Source organism: Chenopodium quinoa, unplaced genomic scaffold (genome assembly GCF_001683475.1).
Source record: "Chenopodium quinoa cultivar QQ74 unplaced genomic scaffold, ASM168347v1, whole genome shotgun sequence".
Taxonomy (NCBI): Eukaryota; Viridiplantae; Streptophyta; class Magnoliopsida; order Caryophyllales; family Amaranthaceae; genus Chenopodium; species Chenopodium quinoa.
The window spans coordinates 2,181,381-2,198,952 of record NW_018742556.1 but is presented as its reverse complement, the minus strand read 5'-3'; the positions used below and the strand labels follow the sequence as shown (position 1 = coordinate 2,198,952).

At 39.6% G+C, this 17,572-nt stretch overlaps 1 pseudogene; it reads right to left on the bottom strand.

Annotated features, from left to right (window-relative positions):
• Positions 1–4,521: 4,521 nt before the first annotated feature.
• Positions 4,522–8,542, bottom strand: LOC110720520 (annotated as a pseudogene).
• Between the last annotated feature and the right edge of the window lie 9,030 nt (positions 8,543–17,572).

The window sequence follows — 17,572 nt, the reverse complement described above, 5'->3', positions numbered from 1 at the left end:
CTGAATTTCAGTTAAATCCCAGCAATAGAGGTAAATCTTGCTCACATTTCTTCCTGAAATTTCTGTTCATTGCTCTGTTACTTTCTTTAGTTCCTCTGTTTCCTTCTGATCCTCCTGAGTTTATTAGCCACACTATATTTGCTAAATCTTGGGAGCTCATTCATCTTCTTATTATTGGTATTGCATTATCTTATGGCTTATTTTGTCGTCGAAAACCGGCACAAATTCCTCCTAAAACCCAGATTTCTCAACCATTTGCTCCTAATATACTTAACCATTCTTCAATTTTTGACTATGAGGAAGGTAACCCATCTGGGGTTTTTGATAAAAATGTAATCCCAACTCAAAGTTTTAATCTTTCACACTATAAAGCAGAACCCTTAGCAGATTCAAGGAGACAGAATTTAAAGTTTTTTGATGACAGGCCATTGGGTTTGCCAGTTAGGAGTTTAAGGTCAAGAGTAGTGGATAGTGACAGTGAAGAAGAAGAGTGTGCTAGTGAAAGTGATTCTGTTCTGAGTGGTAATAGCTCTAGTTGTAGTATATCAAGAAGTGAGAAAGATGAGAGTTTAGAGGGAAATGTGGGAATCTTCAGACCGTCTGATACAAGACCTACTGTTATAGGTAAATTGCGGTCCATGAGGGCGGATTTCTCCAATGAAGAGAGTGGTAATCTTAAAGCCAAGCAGTTGAAAGCTGAGTCTTTTAGGTCAGCAGCACCAGAAGCATTATCTTGTCAGAAATTTACTGGATTCTGTTCTTGGTTGCCAGAGTCCCCTAATGTGGGAGGTGAGAATACATGGAGGGGAAATCAGTTTTACATGCCCTTTTCAAATTATAATCAAGTTAATGATTTTAATTTGGTGGGTGTATCACCAAATTCAGAAAATTCTACCAATTTTTTCATGCCCTCAGCTGCTGCTGTCCCTCCTTCAGTGGCATTTTCTGCTAGTGATTTTGCATCAGGCTACAGAACACACAATCATGTAAATGAGCAATGGACTAATCCAAACTTTGAGCACGGAAATATGGGTGTTGAAAATGCTGGGTTTTTCATGCCTACGCCAGGAGTTCGTTCCCCAACATCAGTTCCTTGTGGTGATTTGGCTTCAATGTATGGAAGATACAATCAAGAGCCTGAAAGTTGGAGTAGATCACCAATCTTGCAAAATGGAACTTTTGGTGGTGGGGAAAGCACCAATAATTTCATGCCTTCAGCTGCATTTCCATCAATTCCTGCTTATGATGATGCTTTTGCTTCACCGATTAAAACATCGAAGATAGCAGATTTCAATCATGGGCCTCCCCTAAAGAGAATGGATGAGATAAGACATGAAAGCAGCAGTGTGGTTTTGGGTGGGGAAAACACCAACATTTTCGAGCCTTCTGTTGCATATTCGACTTCAATGACTGCTTCTGCTGCTGATTTTCTTAATCATGGGCCTTCTTTCAAGAAAAAGGATGAGACAAGGTCAGAAAACATCAATGTGGTTTTGGGTAGGGAAAACACAGACATTTTCGAGCCTTCAGCTGCATTTTCACCTTCAATGCTGGCTTCTGCTGCTAATTTTGCATCATCAAAGAATGCAAGCTTTAATCATGGGTCTTCTTTCAAGAAAAAGGATGATACAATGTCAGAAAATAACAGTGTGGTTTTGGGTGGGGAAAACACCAACATTGTCAAGCCTTCAGCAGCATTATCGCCTTCAATGCCTGCTTCTGCTGCTGATTTTGCATCATCGAAGAGTGCAAACTTTAGTCAAGGGCCTTCTTTCAAGAAAAAGGATGAGATAAGATCAGAAAACAACAATGTGGTTTTAAGTGGGGAAAACACCAAAATTTTCGAGCCATCAGCTGCATTTTTGCCTTCAGTGCCTGCTGCTGATGCTGATGCTGATTATGCATCATCTAAAAATGCAAAATTTAATCATGGGTCTTCTTTCAAGAAAAAGGACGAAATAAGGACAGGAAACAGCAATGTGGCTTTGGGTGGGGAAAGTGACAGCATTCTTATGCCTTCATCAGCATTTTCGCCTTCAATGCCCAATTCAGCAGATGGCTTTCCTCCTTCAGTGAAAGCAAAATTCAATCATCAGTCTTCAGACTCTTCACTCAAGATTTGGAACGAGAAGAGAACAGAAAATAACAAAGTGGCTGTGGGAAGCGTTCAGGAAGGGACTAATTCTTATACCTCTCATTGTGATGTTCCACTTTCAGGTGGTGAATTCACAAAGCCAGAGACTGTAAATTTGGGCAGTGAAAAACCCAACTTTATCATGAAGACAGCTGAAGTGCTGCCTTCAGCATCATCACCTGTTAAAGAGTTTGCCTCATCAGTTAAAGTATCAAAGGATGCCAAGTTCAACCATGAGGCTTCAGTTAAAAAGGAAGAGGAGATATCAGAAACGGATAGCGTAGGAAGCATTGATAAGGAAAAAAATTCTCATACCCTTCACTTTGGTGATCCAATTTCTTCCCCAACAAGGGTAGATGTTTCAACAAAGAATAAGCAGAAAAACATTCCAGAGAGGTGGGACAGTGATTGTTTTGAGATACCATCATCAGAAATAAATGATATGCGGGACTATTTGCAAAAGAGTCTCTCCCCCTCACTCGCGGTTTCTTCAGAATCAGAAGCATTGTCTTCAGCAGGATCAAGCAGGCGAATGTCTTGTCAAGATGAGCAAGAATTACAGCAGAATGAAGTGGAAGAGAATATCCCATGGAGTGCACCAAGGAGCAATTCAGAGATAGAAAATGTTCTTGGAGAGAACAATCCTTACAAGCCTTCCACACTTTCTCCACCACTACAAGTTCAAACACAAAGAATCGATCAAGTAGCATCATCTGTTGAACCAAGCTCTAGAGCCCTTGTAAATCGATCAGTCCTTAGCGAGGATGATGATGATCAAAGATCACCTCCTCCACCTGAGAGAAGTAAAACACTATCGAGGGCCTCCCATTCTCAAAGGTTTAGTTGTGGCTCCTTCTTTGATAGAGATTTAAGGAAGAGCTTCAAGGGTGAGGCAAAGGAATCAAGCAGGAAAACTAAAGAAGAACATCAGTTTGCAAGAGGAGGCAAGTGTGGTTGGGATTGCTTAAATGTTAAACCAGCTACGAATAAGGCATCTTTGAAAGGAAAATCTGTAAGAACAGTTAGGCCAAAAGCAATTACTCAAGATCTACAAAAGACTGATCTCATTGAACTGAGACTTGAAGAGAATAATGAAGGACTGTCAGTGAAGAATGCAGCAGACAGAAAGGGAAAGAAGTCGGAAATGATGGTCATACAAATTGGAATCAGTGAAAAGAAATCGAATTCTAATGGTCTAAAGGGGGAAAAGCTTCAAGGAAATGGTGGAACCTCTATAGTTGTGGGACTGAACTCAAAACAGAACTCATATGGTAAGGCTGCTGTTCTTAATGATCGAGTTAAGGACGAGGAAAATGACAGCGAAATTGATAGGAAGGCCGACGAGTTCATTGCCAAGTTTAAGCAGCAAATTAGACAACAAAAAGTTGCTCCAAGGGGTGTCTCAAGCAGACAACATAAAAAATCTTTGTATCAAACTTAAAGATTGATTAGTCTGCATAAATCCCTTTTAATTTCTATGTTGTTGCACTCTTCTTGCACTATACTGATCAGATTACATGTTAAAATCATGTATTATTGTTACATTATATGGCAGCTATTTAGTAATTCCTTTGATGTAATATACAGTATGTTTTGGTCTTAATTAACTCATAAAATAATATAGCAGCTAAAGCTAAATGTAGAAGAGAAAAAGCAAACAAACACAGATATGAAAATTAATTGGGTAAAAGTTATTTTTTATTATTGTCTTTTAAATTTTTGCACTTAATTCTTTTCTGAAATTTGTTAACACCTAAAAATAAATTTGTGTCACATAGAAAAATGTGTTATCATCAATATGTTAGTGCCAAATAATCACCATCATCCTGCATTCCTGCTTTGACTACTAGTCATATTATCACCGTGTTACATCATACTTTTAATTTACGACAAAGAATAACCCCTACACCGTGTTACATCATACTTTTAATTTACGACAATTACCAGAATTATTTGGTAAAAAATCTAATTTTTTATTCTATGAAATTAATATCAGTTTTATCTGGAGCACAAACGCTTTACATTTTAACTTACCCTCTTCTAATCTTCATGCTTTAAGTAGTATTATTGTAAGGTTTAGAACAAGCAAAGAATATCTATTTGATCAAGTGAGGAGTATATTTTATAGCATGTAAGTATGTGACGGACAATGTTAACTTGTTGACATTATAGCAAATTATGACATATAAACATACATACTTCTTGATAATGAAATTTGTTTAGTTGTTGTAAGATGTTAGAGTTACCATTTTTTTTGGTTTGATGATTGTTAGGCTGCCAAAGAATTGGCTATCATGCTTATATTTTAAGGATGGTTACAATATTTAAGGCGAAGCAACACAACACAACACAAACAGAATGCAAATTAAATTCTGTTGCACAACCAGTAAACAAAAAGAAAACAAAGAACCATAAGCCATATTAGTAGCACATATATAGTGGTATTTGATTTTAAAAGAGATTGTCACATGAGAAAGTGAGACATTAGCAAGTGAAGAAAGTGGTAAGGGGTGATCACTTTTTTCTACGCTCGTCTAACAAGATTTTTGTGGTCAAGTCCATTCCGCGCTCAGCAATGTACTTGTCAAAATACTCTTCAAAGCCTGAAACACAATAATAAGAATTAATTGATTAGCAAGTAGTAGGAAGGAATAACAAATCTGATCGATCAACTTGATGAAAATAAAAGAAGCAACATATATATATATATTTCCTCTGTTTTTTTTTTATTATTTATTTATATAGTTGCAACACTTCTCTTCTCACGCTTGCCGATGCATGTTTTGAATCGTTAATATCTTTGATTACCCATATGTAAAATTTATAAATTTAGATATTAAAATTATACAAATTGAGACGAATCTAACGACTATATTTTTATTTATGTATAACTCGTCAAAGCTAGCGAAAGTAAAACACATGAATAGTGTAAAAGTCAAACTATTGCAACTATTAATAAATCGGAGGAAGTATATATCTGTTTTACGGGTAGGGTGGGTTTTACAACATGTAAAATAACATACCGTCTTCACTAGTCGAAAAAACTGATTGTTTACCGCCCTAATTTCCTCTGGTGATAGCTTTAATGAGATCCAGCAATAAAAGAAATTCAAAGTTATCAGAAAGGACGCCCAAAAAAAATACAACAATTGCTACAAAAAAACTTGTTATAAGCTAATTAAAAATAAAATATAAGAGAAGTTACCAGCCTATTAGGGTTGTTGCGCAAATACTCCTCCCTGTAAAAAAAAAAAAAAAAAAAAAAAAAACAGAAAGAAATAAATACTCCCTCCATCCCAAAACTTTAACTTTTTGGGTTGATTTTACAGTTATTAAAAAATTAACTAAAAATAAAAAATAAAAAAAAAAACATATTGGAAAGATAAATTTACACATGATTTGTAAAAAAAGTGGATAGACAAAAAGTATTAAAAATACATAAAAAACAAACTTTTATATGGAGAAGCTAATTTTGCATAAATATTATTGTAAATTGGTGGCCTGGTGGTATTTTAATGCAAAATGGGTCGATTATTTTAAGAATAAAATTAGGCCAAAAGACCGAAGTTTTGGGGATGGAGGGAGTACGATAAAAATGAATGAACGTACGCAAATCGATCAAGAAATAAAACAAAGAAATGAAAAGAAGAATGTTACATGTACGCGTCTCGAGCAATATCCTTCTCTGTTGTTGGTCTCTCTATCAAAACTGGCTTTGACTTTGGGTTTTTGAATTTCCCAACCTTTTTTAAACAATCATAAAAAACAAGTAAAAATCTGAAATACAATAATCCATGAACACTGATATAAAGGGTTTGCAAAGAAATAATTGCCTCAATTCAAACTCAACTAGCAAATAAACAAGCAAAAAACCAATTTATTTTTTAAAACAAATCTTTCCTAAAACTGATCTTTCATACAACACTAACTGCAGAAGCCTTCCAAGCAGCATCAGTGAGAAAGCTCTATGATGTTCGTCAAGGCTGCAAACTTTACTGGCTTCATATTGATATACAGAGTATCTATTAGATGATATTCGGTATTGTGAACTACACTATGACTTCAAGTGTCTTGTAGCTGGAGCGATCAAATCTTTTGCTAACCTGCATTCTGCTCGTCTGCATGATATACTGCAGTTCAAAGAGATTCCACAAATTATGCATAGTCAACATGAGAAAGCATAGCAAACACATGCATCAACATACTCGATCACAGATTCACAGTAGGATATAGAAGAAATTTGGTATTAGAAAGATACTTAGTAATATACCACATACATACGCATCAAATGACCCACCTGAACCCTCCCTCTCTTGACAAACAATAATGACAGTAACACCACTCCTGCAAGTCGCAACAAAACTTATAACAAGTCACCCATAATAGTGCTATCCCCAATTTAAAGAACATGTTTGAGGCATAACAGCGAATTTGCTAACTAGCTGACACTGAAGATCAAGCACTGAGAGTTTTTATTATTGAAAACTGCCAAAAGGCTTCAGCTTTGATTGAAATTAAGTTATTAGTATGTAATAGGCCTTAGATTTGATTGAAATAAATTACTAATCGGCTTAGATTATCCATGACACATACCAAGAGATTTACCTTTTTTCTCTGATACTTTGGGGGCAATGGAACAAGTAGAAAACTCTACAGCTATTGGTTGCACAGATGCTCAACTGAGAGAGAATACACTAACACATTCCTTATACTTCGTATTAGACTGAAACTCCCTCAAATTATTTGGCTGAGGCGTAGTAAAACCTAGATACATGGGGCCTTGTAAGGTAGTGAGATCGTAAGAACTTTCTGCAACTCTTGGTAGCTGAGGAAAACCTAAATAAAAGCTGAGAGGAGGTAAGATTATCAATATAACTACAGCTAGCCACCTTCATGCTATAACCTCCCAAGACACATGACATGACATAGTATCAATTTGGCACTTAATTTTCTATCAATTAATGAATAATGATACTGATTTCAGAATTCAGACCCTAGGCAATCATATTAATTGGAGACTAGATGAGCATCACTTTTTGGAGGTTCTTCAATTCTTGCTAAGATAAACCTCGTTTTCTAAGATGTTAACTTATTCATGCCTTTCTGATTTGAGAATCCACACTATCATGATGGAAAGATGAAAAATAACCTCACAGTGTTTCCCTCTTAAGGAGCTTATGGGACGCAAAAAAAGGGACTTTAAGGTGAGGCTCCTCTCTCTTGAATCAAAGACCTAACCAGTAACCAGAGCTTGTCTTGACAATTAATGAACATAAAATTCTCCATGATAGTTGTAACTGAACTACCTACATCGCCCTCATCCATTATGTCCTTAATCTCTTTCGTCGCAGTAGCATAGCAGGAGGAGCCTTAAAAACATATTGGTCTCATTACCTTATAGTTCTCCAGCTGCAAGACTCCTCTATGCTTCTTTTTCCCAATTATATATAATTCAATGTTTCAAACACCTTACAACACTGTCCATCTCCTTAAGATATCGGTATCTCTAAGATCAATATCAAAGCATCAGCCAAATCTCTACGACTTAATAAGCACCGATAACCCGGTCCATCTTAGACAGAACCTATCTACTCTATGACCCTTCCTGCTTCCAAAAGAAAAGTTGTTGATTTATTCACGAAAATGCCCCCGAAATAAATTTCGTTATGAGAAACCGGGAATTTCCCGGATACAATCCTCTCTAATTACACCCACCAAAAGTCAATTGCACAAGAAGCTGAGATTGTATTCAATCAGACAGCAAAAATCATAAATAAAACAATCACATAATATATCAACTCATCAAATCAACAAAACCCCAGAAATTCAATAACTTTCATCAAATGGGTATTAACAAAATCATCAAAGAAACTCAACCAAACCCACAAAATCAACCATAACCCTCATATAATTCAACAAAATAAACACTTTTATAGATCAAAATCAGCAAGAAAATTACAAGGACATACCCTTTAATTAGAGGGCTTAGCAATGTTAGCATGTTGCTTAAGAAGACCAGAGAGAGAAGCACAATGGGTAGAATCATAATTGCAATTTTCACAGCATTTCTGAAGCTTAAGAATGACATCAATACAGTTTTTAGGATTGAAATTGTTCTTCGATAAACAAGATTGAATGTCACAGGCTTGTTTCTTGCATGGCTCTTTGCTTGGCTGGGCCATCTTTTCTCTCGCTCTCAATTTTTGATCCAATTTTTCCAATTCCCGAATTCCTTCTTTCTTGCCCTAAACTACAAGTACTCGTATTTTTTTTTCCCCTCCTAGGAAAAGACTAGAATTAGTTAGTAAAATGTTCTTTATTTACGAAGTAGTATTTGTTTTTTTATTTTGTATTGATGTGCTGCAAAAAACTAGTTTTTGGATGGGGCTAAACTCATAATCTATTATTGGATTTGTGTCTCAAATTTTTCATATTTAATTTTAGAAAAGCAATTGAGGCAACTCATGTTATTATGAGCACACCACAACACAATTGTTTATTCTATTAGAGTTTGGATTGAAAAGATGTTATAAGGGCGAACTATTATTTATCATGAAAGCATATACTACTAAAAGAAAATTTCGACTTTTGTTAAGTATATTTTGATTGTTATAATTGGTAATAGACTATATAAATTGATTCTTAATTGGTAATAGGCTATATAGATAGATGCTAATTACTCATGTTCGGGGTTGCCTAATTTACAAGGAGTAAGATTGTAAGAATGATACGCTAATGACAGAGATTAGGGAGTCTTTGTAGGAAGGAAAATCAAGAAATTAAGAGGGCAAACATTTGCTTCATACATGTGCAAGATCTACCAAGGTTTACTTAGAATTGATACAACTTGACATATTCTATTCGAGACAATAGAGCTAAGAGGTTACAAGTAACATAATAAAAGTGAAACGCTAAACATCGCCCGCAATTTACCATATAAAGCCCACAAATATGATATGGTTTGACCATTATGCCCATTTTCTAAAATTGAAATAATCTCGGTGTAAAAAATGTGGAGCCGTACTGGCTCGCCGGGGGAGACCGGAGGGCAGGCCGGAGATGCGGGGGACGCCGGAGGTACGTCGTCGTCGACGGAAAACGAGGTAAGTCACCGTTAAAATTCACGGTTTACCGTCGGAGTGGCTCCGGCGCCTAGGATGGACGCCCAAACCGTAGCCTAGACGTCCAAGCCAGAAGCCAGAACCACCAGAGTGGCGTCCAGCCCAGACGCCCAGACCACCAGACTGGCGTCCTGGCCAAACGCCACTCCACTGGGTGAGGCGGCCCTGCCAGGCGCCAGTCCAGTGGTTGTGGCAGCCCTGGCAGACGCCACCCTTATAAATTAATTTTTTTTTTTTTCTTTTTTGATTTTGTTGTTGTTTTTTATTTAATTTTTTTTAAATAAAAAAAATCGAAAATGATTTTTTAAAAAAATTCGAAATGGGTTTTTTTTAAATTAAATTTGAAAATTCGAAATAGGTTTTTTTAAAATTAAATTTGAAAATTCGAAATGGTATATTTTTAAATTTAGTTTTAAAATTCGAATTGGGTTTTTATAAAAATTAAGTTTGATTATATATAATTATGCTTTTTTTGTGTTAATTCTGTGTAAATATAGAAATTAAATGTATTATCCGTTAAATGTATTTATTGTAATATATAATTGATGCAGGAATATGGTGGAGACGGAAATGATTACAGTGGGATATTTGGACATGATGGTCCATTCGAAGAAGCTCAACAGGCGATTGATTGGGCAAAACAGGTTGCAATTGCAGCTGGATTTTGCTTGGTAGTAGTAACTCATAAATCTCAACGGGATGGTAGAATGGATCGCATTTTGAGATGTGACCGTTATCGCAAAAGAGAAGAAAGAGATTTTCGTACAGCCACTCGGTTTGATACAAAGCGGAAAGGTTGTGGGTGTGAGTTCAGAGTAAAGGTTCGACAACTACGGAGTCGTGACGGTTGGGAAGTGATTGGTTACTCTAAATGGGGGTATCACAACCATGAGATGATAGTATATGAAGAGGGTCATCGACAACTGAGCGGCTTAAGTCCTGCTGCGAAACTAGTTGTGAAAGAAATGAGTGATGCTCAAGTGAAGCCTGATAAAATATTAGCATCTGTGTTAGAGAAATTTCCAGAAGACCATCCAAACCGAAGACACATCTACAACGTCAGACAGCAACTCAGGTTTGAACGGTCAGAGGGAAGGAACCCTATACAGCAGCTGCTACACCAGGCACAATCACGTGGTTACCTGTTCTGGTTTGATTCTGATGAAGATACAGCGGAGGTGACTCATCTTTTCCTTGTGCATCCTGATTGTGCTGATATGATCAAGTCTTGGCCATTTGTGATTTTGATCGACTCAACGTACAAGACAAACAAGTACAAGTTCCCACTGGTTGAGATGGTTGGGATGGCTCCAACGAACCAGAACTTTCTGATTGGTCATGCAATCATCAAGGATGAGACGACTCCAAGTTATTATTGGGTTTTGGAGAAGCTGAGAAACTACATCGGGCCTAATGTTCATCCAGCAGCCATCGTCAGCGACTGTGAGGGAGGTCTCTTTGCCCCCATAGCAGAGCTGTTTCCCGAATCAAACCACTTATTGTGCACATGGCACATCAACAACTGCGTGAAAGTGAAAGCCTACAACCTTTTCAAGAAGAATTTGGAAATGGCAGAGAGATTGGTGAATGGTAAGTGGCGGAAGATCCTACAGGCTACCACAGAGGAAGCGTATGAGCGAGCATTGGCTAACTTCAGGGATTCGTACCTGTGGTGTCCGGCACTGGTGGACTATGTGATGCATCAATGGGTCCCTCACAGGGAAAAGTTTGTCAAATATTGGACAAACCAGGTACTTCATTTTGGGAACACTACAACATGTAGAGTTGAGAGCGCTCATAGAGCTACCAAGGACTGGATTGATTCATCGACTGCTGCTTTGGATACACTGTTCGCTAGACTGAACAAGTCAATTGAAACTCAGAAGAACGACATCAGGAACTCTCTAGAGGACTCCAGACGACGACATGGTACGATGTATAGCCATTTTATATTTAAGATTCTCCATGGTCGTGTGTCGCACTACTGCTTGGGGTTGATTCTCACTGAGCTGAACAGGGTGAGGGACTTGGCTGACGAAGTGTATGCTCGGTGTGGGTGTACTATTTCAGTAACTCATGGATTACCTTGCGCATGCACCATTCACCGCGTTATTACAGAAGAAAGGGCGTCGTTACATGTTGATCAGGTCCATTCATTCTGGAGGACGCTTGTTATTGGTGAGCATGCAGACACTCAAACGGCCGACCGTGAACAGGAGGAGTTGGAGCAGTTTCGTTCGATGTACGACCGAGTGTCCTCCAGTCATCCTTCTATTATTCGTGACGCTACTCATGTACTTTATGACATGTTCCACCCGTCTACCTTAGATTATGAGGAACCCGAAGGAGTTGATCGTCCTCGAGGTCGACAACGGCGGAACAGGAGTGCGTTTGAGTTTATCCGTGGTCTTGGTCGTGGTCGTTCTCGTGGTCGGACATCGTCATCTAGTCTTAGTCAATCTTCATCGTCTGTGAATATGCCCCTGAGAACAGGTACGTTTTGGTTGTTTTTATTGCACATAGTTTTAAAGTGTTACTCCTTCCTTCTTAACTGTCTATAATTATATGGTGAATAGGAAGAAACGATGTTGATCAGTTTCCGTACAAGGAAAGGATACCTGCGATCATCATGTCGTACTTGGAAGGGTGGAATGATGTAATCGGAGATGGTAACTGCGGATTCCGGGTCGTGGCTGATGTTTTTCAAATGGGCGAAGACAACTACGGTTTGGTGCGTCATTTGATGTACAGCGAAATTGCCTCTAACCGAAATGTTTATCGTCATGTGTACCAGGATGACTTGGATGGCGCTCTGCGGCGTATCCGGTGGGGAGGTGGACCTTGCGGCCAAAATCATTATTTTGACGCGCCCCTAGATCTGTTTGCCGTTGCAAACATTTACAAATGCGCAGTCATGCATTTCGGCCTGGGAGTGCATAGTCAAGCTTATTATCCTTGTACCACGGTTCTCCCTTGGCGGTCGCGTGAGACTGTCACCACACCGGTCAGAGAGCTAGCTATTGCGTTTCTTGGGTCGTCATACAGACATTTCATCCGACTAGACATGTCAACCGATTTTCCAGTGCCACCGATTATACCTCGGTGGTACAACATTCGCACAGCGAGCGTAGAGGGTTGGGATGCGCTATATCATGACCGGATCCACGAATGGAACACCCTAGCTGCATTTTAGTTTTTCATGTTTACATTCTTTATTTGTAATCTTATTTGTACGTTGCTCTTTTAATGAGAACATTAATATTTTATATTGTATTGCTTACTGCATTCTATATGTTGCATGGGTAAGTTGCGCGGATCCACGAACGATTATATCAAAATTTAAAAACAGCACTGATAATATGTTTAAGTTGGAAGCTAAAAGAACAATCTAAAATGTTACAATCTTACAACATAATGTCCAACATAATGCTCTATAAATAAAATACAATAACCATCAGTAATCCCTCCTCGACGACGACTCCCACTGCGCAAGGGTCTGTTCCAGACTATCAACAACAGCTCTCCCTGTTGCACTCATGCTGTCCTTCTCAAGAGAGAGTTTCTGTACGTCCTGCATTATCTTTCCCATCCACTGCATACAACAAAAAACAGAAGATGAAATATGATAGGCCGTCGTCGAGCCTACCAAAGATAATAATTCCTATCTTGGTCTCACTAACAATAGTAAGGGTAAGAAAGGGTCGAACCCAAGAGAGGCGTTGAATCAACCACCGAGTACTACCGTTTAAATAAGCTAAACGAATTCTAAATTGGGTTGGTTTTTAGTAACTTCTTCTAACACAATCCAACTAAGCTAAGAGGAGGTTAACAATATTAAGAGGAATCTAGGGCTTGGGTTATACCACTCAACTTCATCACAAATCACAATTAGCATGCAACAATCAAGGTAAATTAATGGGATAAATTAGGGGAAGTCATCTAAAGCACCCAACTACTCTCTCAAGCTAGAGGGATTACTTGAATCATGAATACGACCTACTCTCGTGGTTACATAGCATAAAACAAGTGTTAAAGCATAATCACGATGACATAAACATTCCCTTGACCGGTAATCCCTATTCTCATGGCATTTCGGGTCAATCAAGCATAAGGGAGCTAACTCAAGTTCATCTCTCGATCCTTCGTTGAGAAAGCTTGGATAAATAGTTCTAGCAATGGCCATATACAAGAACTAAGCAATTAAACCACTTAAGCTCAACTAATTAACATCCCACAACAACCAAATTAGCACATGCAACAAGTAATTAGTGACTACATTGAGGATTTTGCCCAAACCCTAGAATTTAGACTACTCACAATCCATGGGGGTTAAAGCAATTAAAGATTTCAAGCAATTCATGAACAAATTCAAACTAAGGATTAAGCTAATTAACAATCCAAAACATGCAAGAACTAGCAAATAATTAACAACAAAGTAAAGAGAAGTAGAAAAGATGAGTAAGAAATGGTTACTATGAAGCTTCAAGGTGAGCAACAATGGTGGATTTTGTCTTCTACAATGATTGAATTTGAATAATTCCAAGCTAATAATTGAGAACTAACTAATGATTTGAGAATTTAATGTTCTAAGACTACAAACTAAGAGAAAAGCTCTGAAAAACTGCCTCTTTTTCGTACAAATGAGCTCTAAAGGGGTATTTATATGACCCCCAAATAAAAAGGACGGAGAAAACAAGGAAGGAGTTCGACTGCAGGTCTGCACGGACGTGCCAGATTTGGCACGGACGTGCAAGGCTAAGCACGGCCGTGCCAAGTTTGGCACGGACGTGCAGAGGGGGCAGAATTGAGGCAGAACGTACTGCTAAGAATCGAGCAGTTCCGCACGGACGTGCAGATATTGGCACGGACGTGCAGCTACATCTGCACGGACGTGCTTAATTTGGCACGTCCATGAAGGCCTTGGCAGAATGTTCTGAGTTTCTGGAGCACTTCTGCACGGACGTGCAAAGTCTGGCACGGTCGTGCACCCTCTTCTGCACGGACGTGCCAGATTAAGCACGGCCGTGCAGGCCTTGGCAGCTTGCTGAAGCTTTCTGGAACCTCCTGCACGGACGTGCAAGGTCTGGCACAGCCGTGCAGGGTCTTCTAAACCCCTTTTTTTTCATCTTTTCTTCTATAATGCTCCTTTCCTTGGCTTCTTTCATCCATCTTCTTTCTTCTAACCTCGGCTTTGTATCCATGGGCTCCATTTGGTCGTTCTTTTGAACCTAGAATCTCAACAAAAACACCAACAACCCGTGAAGCATAGGATACACAAGAATTGCATAATAATAGAGTAAAAATGAACCAAAACGCAATTTATATCAAGTAAACTAGGTTCAGAACACCCTAAAATCGTATCAAATAGCAAGTTATCAAAATACAATAACAACATATAAAACTTAATTAAAAGACAACGATAAATATAATAAAAGACATACCGCTTCCGTGGCAGTAGGCGGTGGCACATAATCATCATCGCTGTGGTCGAGATCTGCGATCAACCTCGGGTGCGAATACCGGTTGAACCATTCCATGTAGTAATGGTCACACATGGGAGTAACCCCAGAGGGCGGCCGCTGCAACTCCGCAGTCCATAAGCGGGCCACCATCGGAAATTGGTCCCACGTCCCGGTCATGATATCCGGCCATTGCACGACGTAGTCCCTCGACGATGCAGGTCGGACCGCCTTCATCGGGCATGCCGGGGGAGGAGGGACAACTTGGACAAATCCAAGCTGGCGAAGACAACGCTGGGGCATGTACGCCTCGACGATCTCACGGTACTGAATGAGTCCTGTGTACAGGGTCCTGGGTACCCTAACACTAGGGTTCGGGCCGAAAGGCATCCAGTTCACCTGTACAATAACAACATATAAAATTTAGTAACATGAATATAATATGTGCAAATAATAAAATGTAGAAACAATTTATAAACGTTACCTCTAAGGAGGACAGCCTGTCCAGCAATAACCGTATCGATCGGAGGCGGTCAACGGACTTCTTCTCCGAGCGCGGACTCCACGCACAAGCACGCGGCATCCCCTCATCAATAGGAACTGGGTCACGATGTGGTCGCAATGCAGGAAAGTACTCGTATATCCAGGTCTGCAATAGAGTCAGACACCCAGTGATACCTGCCGCGTCAGCCCGACTCGCAAATCCTAGTTGGCGATACAAATACGCCAACGTAGCCGATCCCCAGGAAAACTGGCCTACACTGTCGGGGTCACACGCCTCTACTATGTCGCGTGGCCTGAGCTTGTTTCCGCCGCTCTTATCCAGAAAGGAGTAGAAAAACATAAGCACTCAGCTGTGCGTCGGGCGTCCTACGTGCACTGGGGTACAAACACCGCTGCAACACGGATGCGATCTTCACACCTCCGTGTTCCCAAACACCTAGCGCCTCGGTGTACAGTGCAGCCCTGTCCACCGCCAACAACTCCGCCACCGAATCTGCCTGATCCGCATCAGCCACAACACAAAGTCGTTTACCCTCAACACAAATCCCCAGAATGGCCTCGACGTCATGTAACATGATCGTCATCTCACCGAACGGAAGGTGGAAAGAGTTTGTATCCGGCTGCCATCGCTCAATGAAAGCCGTGATCAGCGTACTGTCAATCTTATCGTGCATGGTGGCAGGAACGTGATTCACCCCAGTGCCCTCCAGTCGCTCGAACATCTCGCTCTCCGCCGGCCAGGCCTCAGCCCATGTACGCAAAAAGCTACAAGTCTTTTCCAGGGTATGACATTTCAACAACCCCGTAACTGAAGGCCTCTCCTGGTCCTCCCAAATACGGGCAGCTATGTGTCCTAGAAATCTAGGAATCACACTCCCGTCAACAGGCCCACCGGGCACCTCACTCCTAACAACCCAAGAATCATTACCGGCCCTCGACCGTTTCCTGCTTGCCCCAGATACAGTGGACGCAGATGATGTGCCAGATCTACTAACAAACCTACCACCCCTACCCTTACGCACCTCCACCATATGTGTCTCGTACATGTCATCAACCCTATGACTGAATGGACCGTAATCATCATACGGTCCACTGCCATCGTCCACATCCTCATCCTCATCTGCACCCTCCTCCTGCTCCTCCTCCTGGTCACCCTCCTCAGCATCATCATCGTCATCGTCATCCTCATCCCGACGGTGGATCCGTTCTCTACGAGCTGAGGCCGAAATACCACGGGATCTGACATGTCTCTTCCCCGACCTCTCCACTGAATAGCTTCTACTAAGAAGCTCTATATTCTTCCCCGCACCATGACGACCCAGTGAATTCTACACAAAATTTTAAAATATATAAACATACAAAAATTTATACGAAAAATAGCTACCACTCCCAAATCAAATAAACTAAAAACATACAAATAATTGTAAACAAAATATAAACATAGAAAAAATACAACGAAATTGAAAAAATTTATAAAAATAAACAACAAAATATAAAAACAATTCAAAAATATATTACACAAAAAAAAAAAAAAAATTAAAAACAATATTTTAAAACAAATATAAAAAAGGGGGGGGGCGCCTTGAATAAACGCCACAACCGTGGCTATGGCGTCCAGCCCAAGCGCCAGCCAACTGGTGGCGGCGTCTGCAGCTGGCGCCACCACCGCTGGCTGGGCGTCCAGCCAGGGCGCCCCACCGCCGTCACGGCGGTTTTTCCCTTTTTTTTTTTTAACAAAATGTACCTTTCCTCCTTGGGACATCCTTCCCTCCGCCGCCGCCGCCAATTCCTTGCCTTGCCGCCTCGACATTGCCGTTGTTTGATTTTTTTTTTTTAGAGAGGTTGAAAGAAGATGAGCAATGAGAGTGTGAGTGATGAGAGTGCGAGTGTTTTTTTTTAAGGTCAAGGGCAATTTTGTCAAACCAAGTGAATTTTGTGGGCTTTATGTTGTAATTTGTGGGCGATGTTTAACAAATCCCTAATAAAATGCCTCTATAAATCTAAAATACTTATAATTTTATAATAGTACAATACGTTTTAATATGTTCTTTTGAGATGACTTAAACTAGATACTCTCTTGGTCCACTAATATAAGTTTTGTTCACCTTTTGTTTTGGTAGTGGAATGAATAAAAGTAAGATAGTGGAGTTTGGTTGATTAAAAGTGAATATAATAAATAAAATTCGAGATTTGGATGATTAATTGTGAACAAACATAGCTCACATTTTATCAAGTAATACGAAGTAAGATAGAGGTTAAATGATATTTTTTTTGAAAGAAATGAGACTTTTAATTAAAGTTGAAAGATATAATTAAAATAAATGAAGGGTGCGGAGCGTAAATACACAATAGCT